Source organism: Erpetoichthys calabaricus, chromosome 4 (genome assembly GCF_900747795.2).
Source record: "Erpetoichthys calabaricus chromosome 4, fErpCal1.3, whole genome shotgun sequence".
NCBI classification, from domain to species: domain Eukaryota; kingdom Metazoa; phylum Chordata; class Cladistia; order Polypteriformes; family Polypteridae; genus Erpetoichthys; species Erpetoichthys calabaricus.
The window spans coordinates 90743915-90760149 of record NC_041397.2 but is presented as its reverse complement, the minus strand read 5'-3'; positions in this window follow the sequence as shown (position 1 = coordinate 90760149).

The following is a 16235-nucleotide window of genomic DNA, read 5'->3' as shown; positions in this document are numbered from 1 at the left end:
ATAGTCACTTTACAAACTAAGGAGCTGACATAAAGATTGTCATACTTTAGCCTGCCTCCTTTAAACTATGAAACAGTTAAATCCAGAATAAAACTAATTTAGTGTAGCTTATACTGTACATAATTACCATTTTCATGATCAAAGTGCATTTACAGACTTTTTTTTCTTATTTCCCCTGACATAGTTCATGATTATAAATAATCACACCCATTTAAACTCATTTCCTAATCTCATCCCATTAATATTGTGTCTAGTTTGGTGCTCTGAAAACTTGGTCATCCAAACCTTAGGTGAATAAATAAAAGTAGAAAAACAAAATCTTTCTGAATGTAATATCCTGTACAAGTAAACACCCTATCATTCTTGCAAAGCTAATTGATCTCAAATGCACATAACTGGCATACTGTACCTAGTCACAAAATAAATTGAATAGCCACTATCAATGTGTTGAAAGAGTACTTCAATAAAAAGAGGAATAAATATGTCTGTGTCTGTGCAACTTCAGGAGAAAAATGAATTTCAAACATTCATGAAGACCACAGAGCTTTAAAATCAACTGAGAAATAAAGTAATTGAACATTACATGTCAAGTGTGAGGAAGAAATTCATTTTCAGTACACCAATTACAAATTTAAAAGGCAAAACTACTTTGGAGTATAATATAAAAGTAAAAAAAAAACATATTTCAAGTGATATGGTTAAAATATGTGATAAGCCATGGAAACTTTTCACATCTTTTGGCTTTGAGAGAGCATGAGTAGTTTAATAAAGAAAACTGCACAATACACACAGAGGTGCCAGACTAATAAACGTGGGGAAGAAGTAGATTGTTGGTGGATATTTTTTATTTAATATTTATTCTTTTACTTTTCTTCAAATTAAGTTTGTTTTGACATTTACCTTCTTGGATTATAAATTTAGAGGTTTGCATTACTTGAGGTGTTATGAGCTTATGCAATGACAGGTTTACTATACAAGCAAAAATTGGAATTGAATCCACTGAAAAGCTGAATTAAATTTTTAGCTTATAAAAATATGAAATTACGGAAGATGATGAACAAATCTAAATGTGTGTTTTTGTGTGAAGAACAAATATGTGAACGTTGATCTTCAACATTTAAGTAAATAAGACAGGAAAATGACAAATTGCAAACATGTAAAACATATTATCAAAACAGTTAAACATAATGCTCAAAATTAAATTGAAATAAATAATCTAAGAAGAAAATGTCAAGTTTTCCTCGCAGAATGAGGATAACTTACATCTTGCAATGCTTTCTGGCCTGCTTTAATAAGGCAGAAAATGGCCCCCCACGGCGCCACTTGGCAGTATCCCCGAGACGGAATGCCATCATGTCCATTTTTGATCCATAAAGAAAATGAGAGGTCTCATGGTCACATGAAACAATGAGGAAAAACAAATTATGGTAAAACAGAAAGAAAACTCTCATCTGGCTGAGATCACTTGGCATCAAAATTGGAACCAACAGGGGGGATTATCTAATCTGGTGTCCATATAGCCAAGGTAAGCTCTTCCTGACACCCAAATTGATTTTGAAGATTGGCACATAAGTGACCTGAAATTGTTTTTTTCAGCTGCCTTAAGTCAAGGCCAGATATGTCTCATATTAGCAGAAATGTTTGATGAAAAGGTTCAGAAAGATGGAGGTGAAAAGAGAGGAATGTGGGCAGTAAGCATGAGAGTACCCCTGCAGATTTTGTTTTTTTTTTTTCTTCAGCCCTCTGGAGTTTTTTGTTTTCTCTGTCCTCCTGGCCATTGGATCTTACTTTATTTTTTGTTATTTAGTATTACCTAATGTTATTTTTATTTTTTATAAACTTTTCTTCATCTTGTAAAGCACTTTGAGCTATGCCACTTGTATGAAAATGTGCTATATAAATAAAAGCTGTTGTTATTTATTTTCTAAAAATAATTTGAATCATTTTAATATACAGTAGCATGAGATAAGTTATCAGCCTTATTAGGTGGACAATGTCTCTGCAAGTAACTAGTATCGAAAGGGTTTTAATAAAATGTATTAACCACATCCGTTTCTTGCGTCCCAGACTGGTTCTATGGAAAGGAAATAGGGAAACACAGACCCTATTAAGCTATAATAGGAGAAGACACCAAGAACTTTCCTAAGAAACTAATTTTAGAAAAGGAGGACAAAGAAAACACTGGCTGCCAGGGGGTCCTCCACAAAGTATGGCAGCTAGACTTTTATAAGTCATTGCTTTCCCTTTGATATGGCAGTGGGAGTGTCCTGGAAAATAATTCACAGGCAGAAATATAGTTAGCAACTTCCAGTCTGTGTCTAATGAACTTGTGGTAAGACTAGACTAGATGTTAAATAGATGTTACCACATATTTGGAGAGAAAGAGAAAATGGGTGATTAAATTCTCCGGAAGGGGCATACAAACAGAGAAGCAATAACCTACAGAATGTAGAGCGGCAACAAAAGGGCAATCAGCATCTCCTTCTAATTTTTTAATATGGATTAAATGCCTTTTTTTGTCCCCTTCCAGGACTGTGACCTTGGTGTGTTGATTGGACTTGTGTGTCCCATTTTACAATCTATTGACTTAAGATGTGTGCTCCGATAGGATTTTACATAGTAAACTGATCTAAGAGGAATATCAGAAACAGAAGAATTCTTTAATGACCTTCAAGGTAATCTCATTTAAATCAAAAACCACTTCACCTGGAACAGTGATAACAGCACCCACTTAAGGAGTCATTCCTGGTTTGGTATTCTACGGCTGAGTAACCTGGGACCAGGGCCACTGCTTCTCTGGATATAAAGGAGCTAGTTGAGGTGGTTTATTCAGGATGCACCAGTTGACTCACGTGTGAGGTATGCAAGACAAGGTCCAGTAGTAGAAGACCCTGCGGCAGACTCAGGATATGCAGGAGGTATTATATAGTGTATCTGCCCAGGACAGTGCTGCTGCCGCACACATCCAGGAGAATGGAATTGAGTGCCAGCCTAGTTAATTTGCATATTTTCTTTTTATCTTCATAAACATTTCTCTAGGTATTCTTTTTCTGCCTATATCTCAAATATCATGCAGGTAAGAATAAGTGGTGACTGTTCTGCCCCACATGTTTTTAGCTGTTACTGTTATCTGTTGAACTGTGCTGCCTCTTTGTCTTGTCATTTATTAACACACCTGTTAGTCATGTCCTATACTCATAGTGGTGTTATAAATGTCCATGAAGCTCATTTAAAGCACGTTGGTCCCATAAAGAATATTTAAATACAATGCACCCTTGAATCTTACGTAGGCACCAGTTTATCTCTTGTTTCAATCACATCCAAAACATATCTTTAAGATATACTGTATAAACTCCTGTGGTGTAGCGGGTCCATGGCTCAAGTCCAGTCTCTCAGGAGCGGTGGGATGAGCTGGCAGTGGGGACCGAAGAGCAGGAGACAGAAAAGCAAGGAGGATTGGTGCCAGACTTTTTTTTAAAAAAGAACCCATGGAACCAAGTCGGAGGAGGACATTTTAAAGGACAGAGCTTTTAAATGAACATTGTCATTTTAAAAGTTCTTATTCTTTTATGTCCTGTATTTACAACGGGGGCTTGGGTTGGTTTTAGTGTCAGATTTGTTTTAGTGTTTTTATTATTTATTGTTTAGTGCAGTGGTAGTGTGGCCGAGCTGTGGACCTGAGCCACCAGTTGCACAGGGTTGGTAGTGGCATGGAGCCTTCCCGTGCAACTGGAGCTTAAGGGGGGAGGAATGTGGTGTAGCGGGTCCACAGCTCAAGTTAAAAAGGCCACTTTTTAAATAAATAGTCGTCACACTCATGGCTTAGAGAGGGGGCATGGTAGTGTGGTTGGAGCGGTTCCCGGGGTGATGCATGATGCAAATGGTCCTCACTTAAGGACACAGGTGAGGAGTTGTCCGCATCCGTAATTGTTGCTGGGAGCTGCTGATTGCCACACCTGATCTAAGTCCCCATAATAAATAGAAGCGTGAGGTGGCTAAGAAAGGATAAATAAGGAAAGAGAAAAAAGAGAGAGAACAGGAGGTTAAGGGAGAAGAAGAAGAAGGTGGCAGGAAGAGGGGAACCGGTTTGAGCGAGCAACAGCAGGCGCGCTTGAAGCAAAGGCAGGCAGCTTGTAGGAGAGCCCCGGAGGAGTGTTTGGCCAGCTCTCGGAGGGGGCAGATTGAAGCGGTCACTCCAGCTGAGTAATTGGGAAGAGCTGGAGTGACTGGCAGTGGAGACGACTGGCCATCTAAAGGAGCAGAGTCGTGGAGGCTTTGGGCGTGTTGAGCCCCAGCGTGAGCGCCCTGGCTGCTGGGGGAAGAAACCCAAGTCTCGGTCCAGCTGGAGCCCGATGTAGCCGGGGATTGGAGGGATACCGGACCAGAGTTGAAAGAGCTGCATATGCTGGTAGGGCAACTCCCCTGTTGTGGGACCTGGAAGGGAGAAGCAGGGGGGTTACCGGGTTAAAGAAGGATGCACCGGGATTTCTGTTTTAAAAGACTGCTTCCAGCCGTTATTTTAACCTCATTTTTAAAGGATTTCTTCATTGTGTTTTTAACCTCCACTAGTTCACTCGTTTTTTCGAATTATTTATTTAATGACTTTGCAGCACTGCACTATTTGTTTGAACACTTTGTTTTTGTTTTGTTGTTGCTGTTTTAAATAAAAGTACTCTGCACTTTTTGCGTCATCCCCTTGCTTCATTGTTGTGCCTCACTGTCCAGCTCATCTGTGACATTATCGACGGTGTCGGGTTCAGAGATCCCAGAAACAAGACGGGACAAGGAGCGGAACCCGCATCGTCACAACTCCTGGCTCTGGTTAGTTGTGGTACACAGCAATCTAAATCTCTGTCTAAATCTGCACATCTCTTGTCACAATCCAGCCCTGGAAATCACTTGACTTGTAAGTGTGTTATATCTTAAAGCTTTATTGTTCAAGGTATACTGTCTCCTATATACTGCTTTGTAAATAATTACTTCTTATTTATTATCTTTGGTTGTACACCTGTAAATGCCTGTATGTTTCTTTCATATATACTTCAGTTTACAATGAGGTATATCCAGTAATATTAAGGTTAGGGTTAGGGGTAGGGTTACTGTGATGCAGTGGTAAAGTCTCTAGACTTCAAACCATGAGGTTGTGGGTTCAACTCCCACCACTGACACTGTGTGACCCTGAGCAAGTCACTTCACCTGCCTGTGCTCCAATTGTAAAAACATAAGAAATGCAACCAATTTCATCTCAGATGCTGTAAGTCGCTTTGGATAAAAGTGTTGGCCAAATAAATAAATGTAAATGTAACATCCTTCAAGAAAGTCACCCGTGCCATCTTTATGTGGATGTGTTGAGTTGTTTAAGCTCTCTGCAACTATGATGAACAATGGCATGGAGTGGGCAGAAAATTAACTCTATATTGTCCTGGCATGATTAAGTGAGGGTGTATCAATGAGTGTGCCCTGAGAAGGGTTGGTTCCTTGTTCTAAGATGATCCTTGTCTTATGTCCAATGCTGCTGGAAGAAGCTCTAGTTTCCCCATGTCATTATTTTTGGATTATGAAAGCTTGGCAGTAAATAGATAGATATAATTAGAAGGCATGCAATATAAAATGACCATGAATTTAGTGAAAATCCAATGATTCAAAAGTACATTTACTCAAGAATACAGCTTGATCAGTTTTACGTCAATCCATTTTGGCTTATAAATCCAGGTTTATAATGAAAAGAAGTTTATATGTTACACATACTCAGCAAAAAAGCCTAACTATATGAAATTCAATTAGTTTTTAAAACTATATTTTCTCACAATTTTTTATGAGCTGTTTTTTATTAAACAGTTAAATAATCACTGTCCCTGTCCTAAATAATAACAGAGTAGGCTATAAAATAAAGGTACAGTATCTTTTTCATGTTCAGTTGCTTTTAAAATAAACCTAGATTTCTGTTAATTTATAAACCTGTAAATTAGTGATATTTTATTGCTTAACAACATATGGTTTTATTTATCCTTTGCCCCAAATAAAACTATATACAGCAAAAATGTAAAAATAACATATAATCAGAAGATTATTGACACCTCATTGATATAAGAGATGCTGCAGCCACTTTCAGTGAATCTCCAGTGAACCTATTATCTGAGCTATGCCCACTTTATTTAGAAGGAGATGAAATGTAATGAAATACTGCCATCTACTGAGTTTTTAAGTATAATTATGTTTTGTTCTTATTTTTCTAAATGTGATAAAGTTTATTTTTTACAAAAGTTTTATTGATTTATAATTTCCTATTTGCGTACGATGTGTCAATTCTTAGTAAAATAACAAAAAAAAAAACACTAAGAGATTTAATGCATAAATTGTTTTCAGAATATTGGGGTATTGTTTATTTGGATGCACAATTAAGATACTGTGTTTGCAGTATATGAGGATTTTAAAGATAAAGGATCATTTGGTGTTGAGTAGCATAAAGGTTTTAAATCATTTGCTTTTTTATTCACAGATTAACATTATGCAGGTCATAATATTTCAATGATTTGCTTTGTCTATTACAATGATGCAAGAATCATAAGTTTATTTTGACAGGAACTATACCTGGATATGTTGCCAGTCTATTGCACAGTACCCTTATGCTCAGTGATATTTGGCCAATTAAGAATTTTAAATTAACATAAAATGCTCCTGTTTAGGATGTAAGAAGAAACATTGAGCAAACCCAAGGGAATACTCAAAATCTCAACACAAATATTATATAAGGCCACGTATTGCACTCAAGTACTCTAACGCTGCAATAGAAATTAATGCACCACTGCTCAAATTAAAAACAATTGTTTAAAATTACAAATGTATTATTTTGTGATTTTACTATTTTGTGATTATTTTGTTTTTGAGTCATTTTCAGTTGTGGCTAAAATCAAGCTTACTGTTTGTGCTCCAGTGATTGCAAGGCAGGTGGTGTCACTGAATGTCTGAGCAAACATATGTACACTGTGAAGGTTGTGCAGCAAATCAAAATCAGTCTAATACTCCTAAGAAAAAGTACATACTATATATTGATATACTGTAACGGTATTGCTCCCTTGGGACATAAATACAAAAGTTACAACAAAGATTTGCTCAAAGAACATATGCCTCTTTTGTGTATGTTGAAAGTTTTCATATGCCCACACAGTTTAGTGTCCTAACTTCTCTTTCACAATGAGTAGCAGCTTAGTTATTCTTGACCTTTGGTAGTAATTACCGTAATTCAAAAGTTAAAAATAAACCATTGAAAATGTCTTTGTGATTTCTGTATGGAATGTAATTAAATCAATGGGCATATATTCTATGTGGTAATCATTGACAGCAGCACATTTAGAGACTGCGCTAAATGCTAAATGTGCAATGACAGTAACTAAACAATATACAAGTAAATGTTTGAGCACGGATAATATAAACTCATTATTATTTTACATTTTTTCAAATCATATTATTTCATTATTAAATGTTGTTCGTCCAGCTTTATAATAATGGGAACGTTCCATGTCACTACTCTTACTCTCTCAGCTTTTCATTTATAATACTTGCTAGAGTATCTCTTTTCAGTCTGAAATGGACTCTTGCTCAGCTCTAGCTTCTATCTTTGCTACTTCACTAATTTGCAGTCTATAGAATTTATTCAATTCAAATGTAAACGTGTGATAAAATGCATCAAATCTTCATGAAACACCTCAACCTTTCATTCATTCGTCTACAATGAGAACAAAAGCCATTTGTACAACACAAGGCAAGGAACTGATAAGAAGAGAACTATTGCTCATCTCCTATTCCACATTTTTAAATGTGAAATCTGGGTGATTAAATCTATATGTACACATTTTAGTACTGCAGCAGATGTGGGTGTGTAGCATTTTGATCTTGATTTCCATAATATAAATACAAAATAATAAAGCAAAATTGTATTAGTTCTGTACCATTATCCTTTGAGCGTTAATAAGTCATAATTGGTTTCAAATTTATAAAAGATTCTACATAGCTTTTGAATTCTTGAATCCCACGACCACTTCAGCAATACTCTACACAAATAAGTGTAACATGAAACATCACAAATTTATTCAGTTTAACTGTGGACTTTATCCATCCATCCATTTTCCAACCCGCTGAATCCGAACACAGGGTCACGGGGGTCTGCTGGAGCCAATCCCAGCCAACACAGGGCACAAGGCAGAAACCAATCCCGGGCAGGGTGCCAACCCACCGCAGACTGTGGACTTTATCCTGTTAAAATAGTAAGTTAGCAATTACATACATTGATGGATAAAAATTGCTGAATGTTGTCCAAAGGATGTTACTGGAAAGGTTAAAATACTTGTTACCAAAAAATATTGCAAAGAAAGCAGAAGCACTAACTCAATGTCTTTTGTTGCAATATGTTTGATATTTACTGGGCAACTGTAACACTTACTGATACTGATATAATTTAAACCTGTAAGGTTCAGACTTTACCAATATGATATTTTACAAGATTTCCATAGTATATTGTAAACCTTCCAGATCGACGATACTTTATTAAAACCTTTTCTAAAAGTCACATATTTATCTTGCAGTTTATAAATGCAAATTTCTAAATAAATAGCTATAAAAGTAATTTATAATGCAAGAGCAGATTTAATTTGCTTGCGCAGTGATTATTAAAACAAAAATGTATGAGATAACTAGATGTGTTACCCTACTTCATCTGGGTAATTTGTTAGACAAAAGGCCTCACTTATGGTGCCTTTGGTTAATCAGGTGTATCAGAAGTATACAATATTTGTAGATTTTTACCAAGGGCTAACATTTTTGGCAGGCAGTGTGGTGTAGTGGTTAAGGCTTTGGACTGCAAACCCTGTGGCTGTGAGTTCAAATCCCTCTATTGACACTGTGTGACGATAAGCAAGTCACTTCACCTACCTGTGCTCCAATTGGAAAAACCAAAAGAAATGTAACTAATTGCATCATCAATATTGTAGGTCACCTTGGATGAAGGCGTCACATAAGCAAAATGTCCGGTTTGGGAGTGTAACTTGTGTTTTACTAAATATTAATTTAACTGTTCAGTACTTAGTGAAGGAGAAAATATTACAATGATTTAAATAATGTCATTCTAATAATCAGTTTCCTTAACAGATTTGAAAATAAATCAGTCTAGGACAAAGTAGCAATTACATAGGATCAACCACAACCACTATCTTTAATTATATGCAGTAAAAAGCATTGAGAAAGGAAAATCTCTCAACCCAGATAAATACCAGGAAAAAAATTAACAAAAAACAGATAAAAACAGGAAAAAATATCATAATGAGCCAGTGAAGTGACATGGGTAAAAACAAATTGTATTTCTTGAGAAAATATCCCATGTTCACATGACAGATTCACATGCGTACAAGATAGTTAGTGCTTCTTAAATTCCCAAGAAGCGAGATACTATATATAGTCTATATACACAAATAATATAATCAAAGTAAAGAATGTGCTCTTCACCTCCCTATGTTGTCATTTCTTTTGAAAACTATATTGAACCACTCTCTGTTTGCTCAATTTTACAGATGATCAGAAAAAAAGATGTCCCTCTACTTTTCCAAACAGGACTTTTCACTTCAATATGTGTTACTCTCAATGAAAGAAGAGTAAAGCAGAAAATAGAAACTGTAGGCATAAGAGGTAACCTTCAAAACTAGATTCTGAGCTGGTTAACTAACAGGTGACAAGAGTACAGATAAGAGGAAAATGTTCCATGTAGAGTGAGGTCATCAGTGAGTCCCTCAGGGGTCTGTCCTTGGGTTGTTACTTTGTCTAATTTATATTAATGACATTGATTTCAGTATAGTTAGTAAACTTGTTAAATTTGCTAATGGCACTAAAACTGGAGGAGTGGCAGAAACTGAGAAGACAACAAAAAGAATTTAAAAAGCAAAGGACAAGTTTCAGAACTGGGAGAAAACTTGGAAAATTTTATTTAATATAGTAAAGTGCAAAGTGATACATGTGGGCATGATGAACATCAATTATAAATACAAGATGGGAGATTTAGAGGTTTACAGTATGTTGACAAATAAAATATTTGGTTATATCATAGAAACTGTTGAATGTAAATCAAGGGATACTATGTGACATAGAAGCACTTGAAACAAAGCAAACCAGGTGCATCCCAGAACTTAAGAACATGTCGTACTCTTGCACACTCAGACAACTAGACCTGTTTAGCCTTGAGTAGAGGAGACTTTGTGGTGACCTAAACCAGGTCTTCAAAATTCTCCAACACATTGATAAAGTTTTCTTAGCTTAAGAGTGAATCACATACTCAAAGACACCAGTGGAAATGAAGGAGAAGTGCATTTAAGAAGCAGGAAGTACTTCTTTACAGATAGAGTTAGAATCTGGAACAAACCACCAAGACTTGTAGATGAAGCAGAAACCTTGATAACCTTTTAAGAAGTATCTGGATGAGATTCTCTGACATTTCAGCTACTAAACAAACAAGCTTTAACTATCCATAATACTGAATTGACTGAACAGTATTATCTGCAGATTATAATTGTTGAGAACCAATGTTATCAACCTGCATCTAAATGTTGTTTGAATTAATTAATAACACAGGAAAGTAGCAGCTGCCCTAATTGATATAAACATAAGATGTATTCATAAATGGACAGTCAAGAGGTGGAAGGCTGCAATGGCTTATACCATTGACTGCTGGTTCCCTGCCCCTGATCTTTCAGTCCCATATATATATGAACAATCACAGATAGCCCCTGATCTTCTTGACCATCACATACCTTTTGTATTCCTGTTATACAATAAATCAGTTTCTTTCCAAGTTTTTCCTTATTTATACAATTTTAACAAATTACTGTGCTTTAACTAACATTAATGGCTAGATGGAGAACTTATTTAATTTTCTTCTCTCCTTTCAAAGGATAATATTGATATTGATTTTATACTAGTATCGATCACTTTGTATTAATTTATTACTAAAACATGAAAAACGTTTCTGTTTTAAAGAAGTGTTTACATAGATTGTTGTAGACCTGGAGCACACATGAATGCATGTGTTCCAAATAACGATCTATTATTTACCCTCTAAAACTCCAGCACTTCACTCCATGATAATCAAGGCTTGAGCTGGGAGAACTACTTGCCAGTGATGGTGGTGGATGGTATAGCAGACTGCTTGCTGCTTATCAACACATTTACAAGACAAAAGATGCTGACAGAGAGGTACGAAGTGATTTAAGGTGGGCCAGGTTTACGAGTTTTTCGTAGGCTTTGGTAATTCTAGTGCTAATCCAAGAGTACTTTATAGGTACAGCATCAGGCACAAAGTAGTAGCCAACTCCAGATAGGATTTCAGTCCATAGCAGGGAATACTGATGCTCACATTCATGTTCATTCACTATGAGCCAATCTATAGTTGCCAAATAACAGATGTCTTTACTCTGGGGTATCTGAAAACAAATCTATACAAAACATCGAAATTGTGTACACTCTACATAGACACTAATGAAGATTCAAATCTAGCCACAGAAAAGACTGAAGCAGAAGCACTAGCTACTCTATCTCTGTACTACATATCAGCAAACCAATTGTGCTCGAATATTAGCAGGTTGGCCCATTAAAATAGTCAAGCTGGAAGAATTCATTATTTCTTTCTATTTCACAATGGCTTAGAAATCTGAAATACTACCTGAAGTCAAAAAATGTTTACTTTTGAGGAATTATGGAAAAGCTAAAGTATTGTTATTATAATTACTGGCTTCATATTAGCATATACAGTGGTGTGAAAAACTATCTGCCCCCTTCCTGATTTCTTATTCTTTTGCATGTTTGTCACACAAAATGTTTCTGATCATCAAACACATTTAACCATTAGTCAAATATAACACAAGTAAACACAAAATGCAGTTTTTAAATGATGGTTTTTATTATTTAGGGAGAAAAAAAATCCAAACCTACATGGCCCTGTGTGAAAAAGTAATTGCCCCCTTGTTAAAAAATAACCTAACTGTGGTGTATCACACCTGAGTTCAATTTCCATAGCCACCCCCAGGCCTGATTACTGCCACACCTGTTTCAATCAAGAAATCACTTAAATAGGAGCTGCCTGACACAGAGAAGTAGACCAAAAGCACCTCAAAAGCTAGACATCATGCCAAGATCCAAAGAAATTCAGGAACAAATGAGAACAGAAGTAATTGAGATCTATCAGTCTGGTAAAGGTTATAAAGCCATTTCTAAAGCTTTGGGACTCCAGCGAACCACAGTGAGAGCCATTATCCACAAATGGCAAAAACATGGAACAGTGGTGAACCTTCCCAGGAGTGGCCGGCCGACCAAAATTACCCCAAGAGCGCAGAGACGACTCATCCAAGAGGTCACAAAAGACCCCAGGACAACGTCTAAAGAACTGCAGGCCTCACTTGCCTCAATTAAGGTCAGTGTTCACGACTCCACCATAAGAAAGAGACTGGGCAAAAACGGCCTGCATGGCAGATTTCCAAGACGCAAACCACTGTTAAGCAAAAAGAACATTAGGGCTCGTCTCAATTTTGCTAAGAAACATCTCAATGATTGCCAAGACTTTTGGGAAAATACCTTGTGGACTGATGAGACAAAAGTTGAACTTTTTGGAAGGCAAATGTCCTGTTACATCTGGCGTAAAAGGAACACAGCATTTCAGAAAAAGAACATCATACCAACAGTAAAATATGGTGGTAGTAGTGTGATGGTCTGGGGTTGTTTTGCTGCTTCAGGACCTGGAAGGCTTGCTGTGATAGATGGAACCATGAATTCTACTGTCTACCAAAAAATCCTGAAGGAGAATGTCCGGCCAACTGTTCGTCAACTCAAGCTGAAGCGATCTTGGGTGCTGCAACAGGACAATGACCCAAAACACACCAGCAAATCCACCTCTGAATGGCTGAAGAAAAACAAAATGAAGACTTTGGAGTGGCCTAGTCAAAGTCCTGACCTGAATCCAATTGAGATGCTATGGCATGACCTTAAAAAGGCGGTTCATGCTAGAAAACCCTCAAATAAAGCTGAATTACAACAATTTTGCAAAGATGAGTGGGCCAAAATTCCTCCAGAGCGCTGTAATAGACTCATTGCAAGTTATCGCAAACGCTTGATTGCAGTTATTGCTGCTAAGGGTGGCCCAACCAGTTATTAGGTTCAGGGGGCAATTACTTTTTCACACAGAGCCATGTAGGTTTGGATTTTTTTTTCTCCCTAAATAATAAAAACCACCATTTACAAACTGCATTTTGTGTTTACTTGTGTTATATTTGACTAATGGTTAAATGTGTTTGATGATCAGAAACATTTTGTGTGACAAACATGCAAAAGAATAAGAAATCAGGAAGGGGGCAAATAGTTTTTCACACCACTGTATTAGTATAAATGTATGTTCATGCTTATGTCAAGTATCCCAGAATCTTTTGCTGCTAAAGCACTATCCTATCTAAAGATGTTTTGCCCATCATTTAAGCCATTGATTAACAGTCATTAGGGCTGAAGCTTACTGATAACCTTTTGAAAGTTGAACCTTTGAACTCTGGAAACCTTTGAAAAACTGCTTAGTTTACTTTCCTAAATTCTTTTGCAACCAGCCTTGCTGTGATCTGTAAACAAGTTGATTATAAAAGTAGCAGATGGAGCTATCCATAGCAGATCAGGCCATTAGAGGACTGATCTCCACACATGTGTGTAATTATGTGCTTAATAAATGTGCTCATTTTGAATTGATTTTTCACCACATCAGCTATTTTACAAAATATGGCCACTGTTCTTGAAAACGGTGCCTTTTTTATCAACTCCCTGAGCAATCTTTGTTTTTTTTTTGTCATTTGCTTAAAGTTCTTAAAGATAAATATTCCCCAACGAGTATATTTTGCTTTACAAATACATTTTGTGAAAGATGCCTTGTCTAGACTTTCCACATCTGGGTTTAAATATCTATGATAATGACAAAGAGGTGTGGAAAACTGACACCTTTTCTACATTGAAGACTACTTTGAAAAGCTAACAAGCAAAAATATTTCTAATGTACACAGCATTATCTTTTTTTGGGAGTTTTTTTCTAGTTATAATCACCCTTTTAAGTTCTGTATATAGGTACACCAAAACTCATGTTAATACATCTTTTTACTATTAAAAAATACAAGAATTGTTTAATCAATGGAACATTTATAACAATAACAATATTTGTAACAGGTCTGACTTGTTGCAGCAGTTGCATACTGTATCTACTGCATGTGAACAGGAATGTAAAAATCTCCTATGGAAATCTATATTGTAGAAAGTACCAAACATAAGATAATGGCTTTAGTCACTTTTTGTAGTTATGTGGCATGAATGTGAATTTTCAGATTTTTCATTGGGTAAAGAAACAGTCATTTGCCATCTGTTTAAGTTTTCTTGACTGTATTTCCTTGTGGAACAGCTAGATAATTGCATCCTCCACTCCAATCTTTGTCCGATAGGCAAGCTGAACTGGGTCTAAGTTTTGTACTACAAAAGGACTCATATATTTCAAGACCAGTCTCACAAAGGTCTTCATGATGTGCCACTGGTCTGTAGTCATTAGGTGAACAGATGCCTGACTTCTTTGGAACAGGAACAGTGGAGAGTGTTTTCCACAGCAGTGTCACTTTATGAAGCCTTAAAGACAGACTGACTAGGTGACAGAGGGCACAACAGCGTTGGCCGGCACAGGCCTTAAGAACTCAAAGACTGACTTCTTCTGATCCCACAGCTTTTCCTGTGTGTAGCTTCCTCATTTGTTTCCTTACTTGGACTTCAGTCATGGACAGTCCACACTGATCGTCAGGGATGGATTTGTCATTGGTCATTCTGGTTAACATGGTAGGAGTTGTTGACGTAGAAGGGATGGTGTGGGAAAACTGGTCATTGCAAGAAGGTGGCAGTGTGAGGGAAAAATCTATTACATTACATTTGTACATTTGAATTTACATGTATATTTAGAAAATGTGATTAGACAATGCACTGCTGCTACAAAGTATCAGAATTGGTGGTTCAGCAATCACAAATTAAAAATTTCTTACTAACTAAACCCACAATAATTCTAGCATGTTCCCTTCTTTGGTCTTGATCCTAGGAGCATGGATATTGTTTTTTACATAGAGTGCCACACATCTGCCTATCCATCCTTGTCCTCCTTTTCTGAAGGATTTATAGCTACTGATATTATTTATTTTGCCACAACTTAGAACTTGAACCCCAAGATATCTGTAGCAAATAATGTGAACTCAATGATAATTAGGGTTAGGGTTAATTTTCAAAATAGAGACTCATAATTCAAGATACAGCAACAAACGATTTTAGAAACATGAATTTAATTCCATTTACATCAATTGTGACTGTTGAGATTTATGATTATATTATGTTACTTGATGCGCCTACACAAAAAAAAAAAGATATTGAACCTTTCAGCATAATGTGTTTTCTTTCTAATGTTTTCTGGAAAGGCCATCGTGAACTGCCTCATTTTATGCTAAAACCAACCATCCAAATATTCAGGGTGTGCTGCCCACTAGAAGAGATTTCTCAGTATTTGAAAGTTTCATCTAAAATTTGGGTCCACACCTCCATGGAGGAACACAGATATTATTTTTTTAATAACAGACTAATCTGTGTCTCTTTTGAAAAAAAAAAGATTTACAATACTATCTTTTCCAGTTTATGAGCCTAGAAAACTGTAAAGAATCTAACAGGATTTTTCTTTTTTGTTTTGAGGATATGGATTGAGAGTTTAGAGAACTGTATTAATTACTGTGATACAACTCAAGTCAATTTTTTCCTATAAAGTGCTCTTCCTCTTATTACTTCAGTGTGGTATACATTATTGCAAATATACCAAAGTATAAAGCACAAAATTACATTCAACAAAACACAACTATAAGGAGCACAATATACTGTATATATGTTTGTTGGAATGAATAATACAGTCATGTCCATTTATCAGGGTGAAAATAAAGGACAAACATAAAGGGATTGAGACTACTCCCAGTAGGATAATGTACGAGGTACCCAAAAATAACCAGAATTGAAAAAAAAAATCGTTTTAATAATTTTTACTTATTGAAACTTTAGTCTGATTCAAAGTACTCTCCATGTGAATGAATGCATTTGTCCCACTGGTGGAAACATTTTTGGAATTGCTGAAGAGGTACGTTGTCCAATGTCTGCAGCAATTTTTC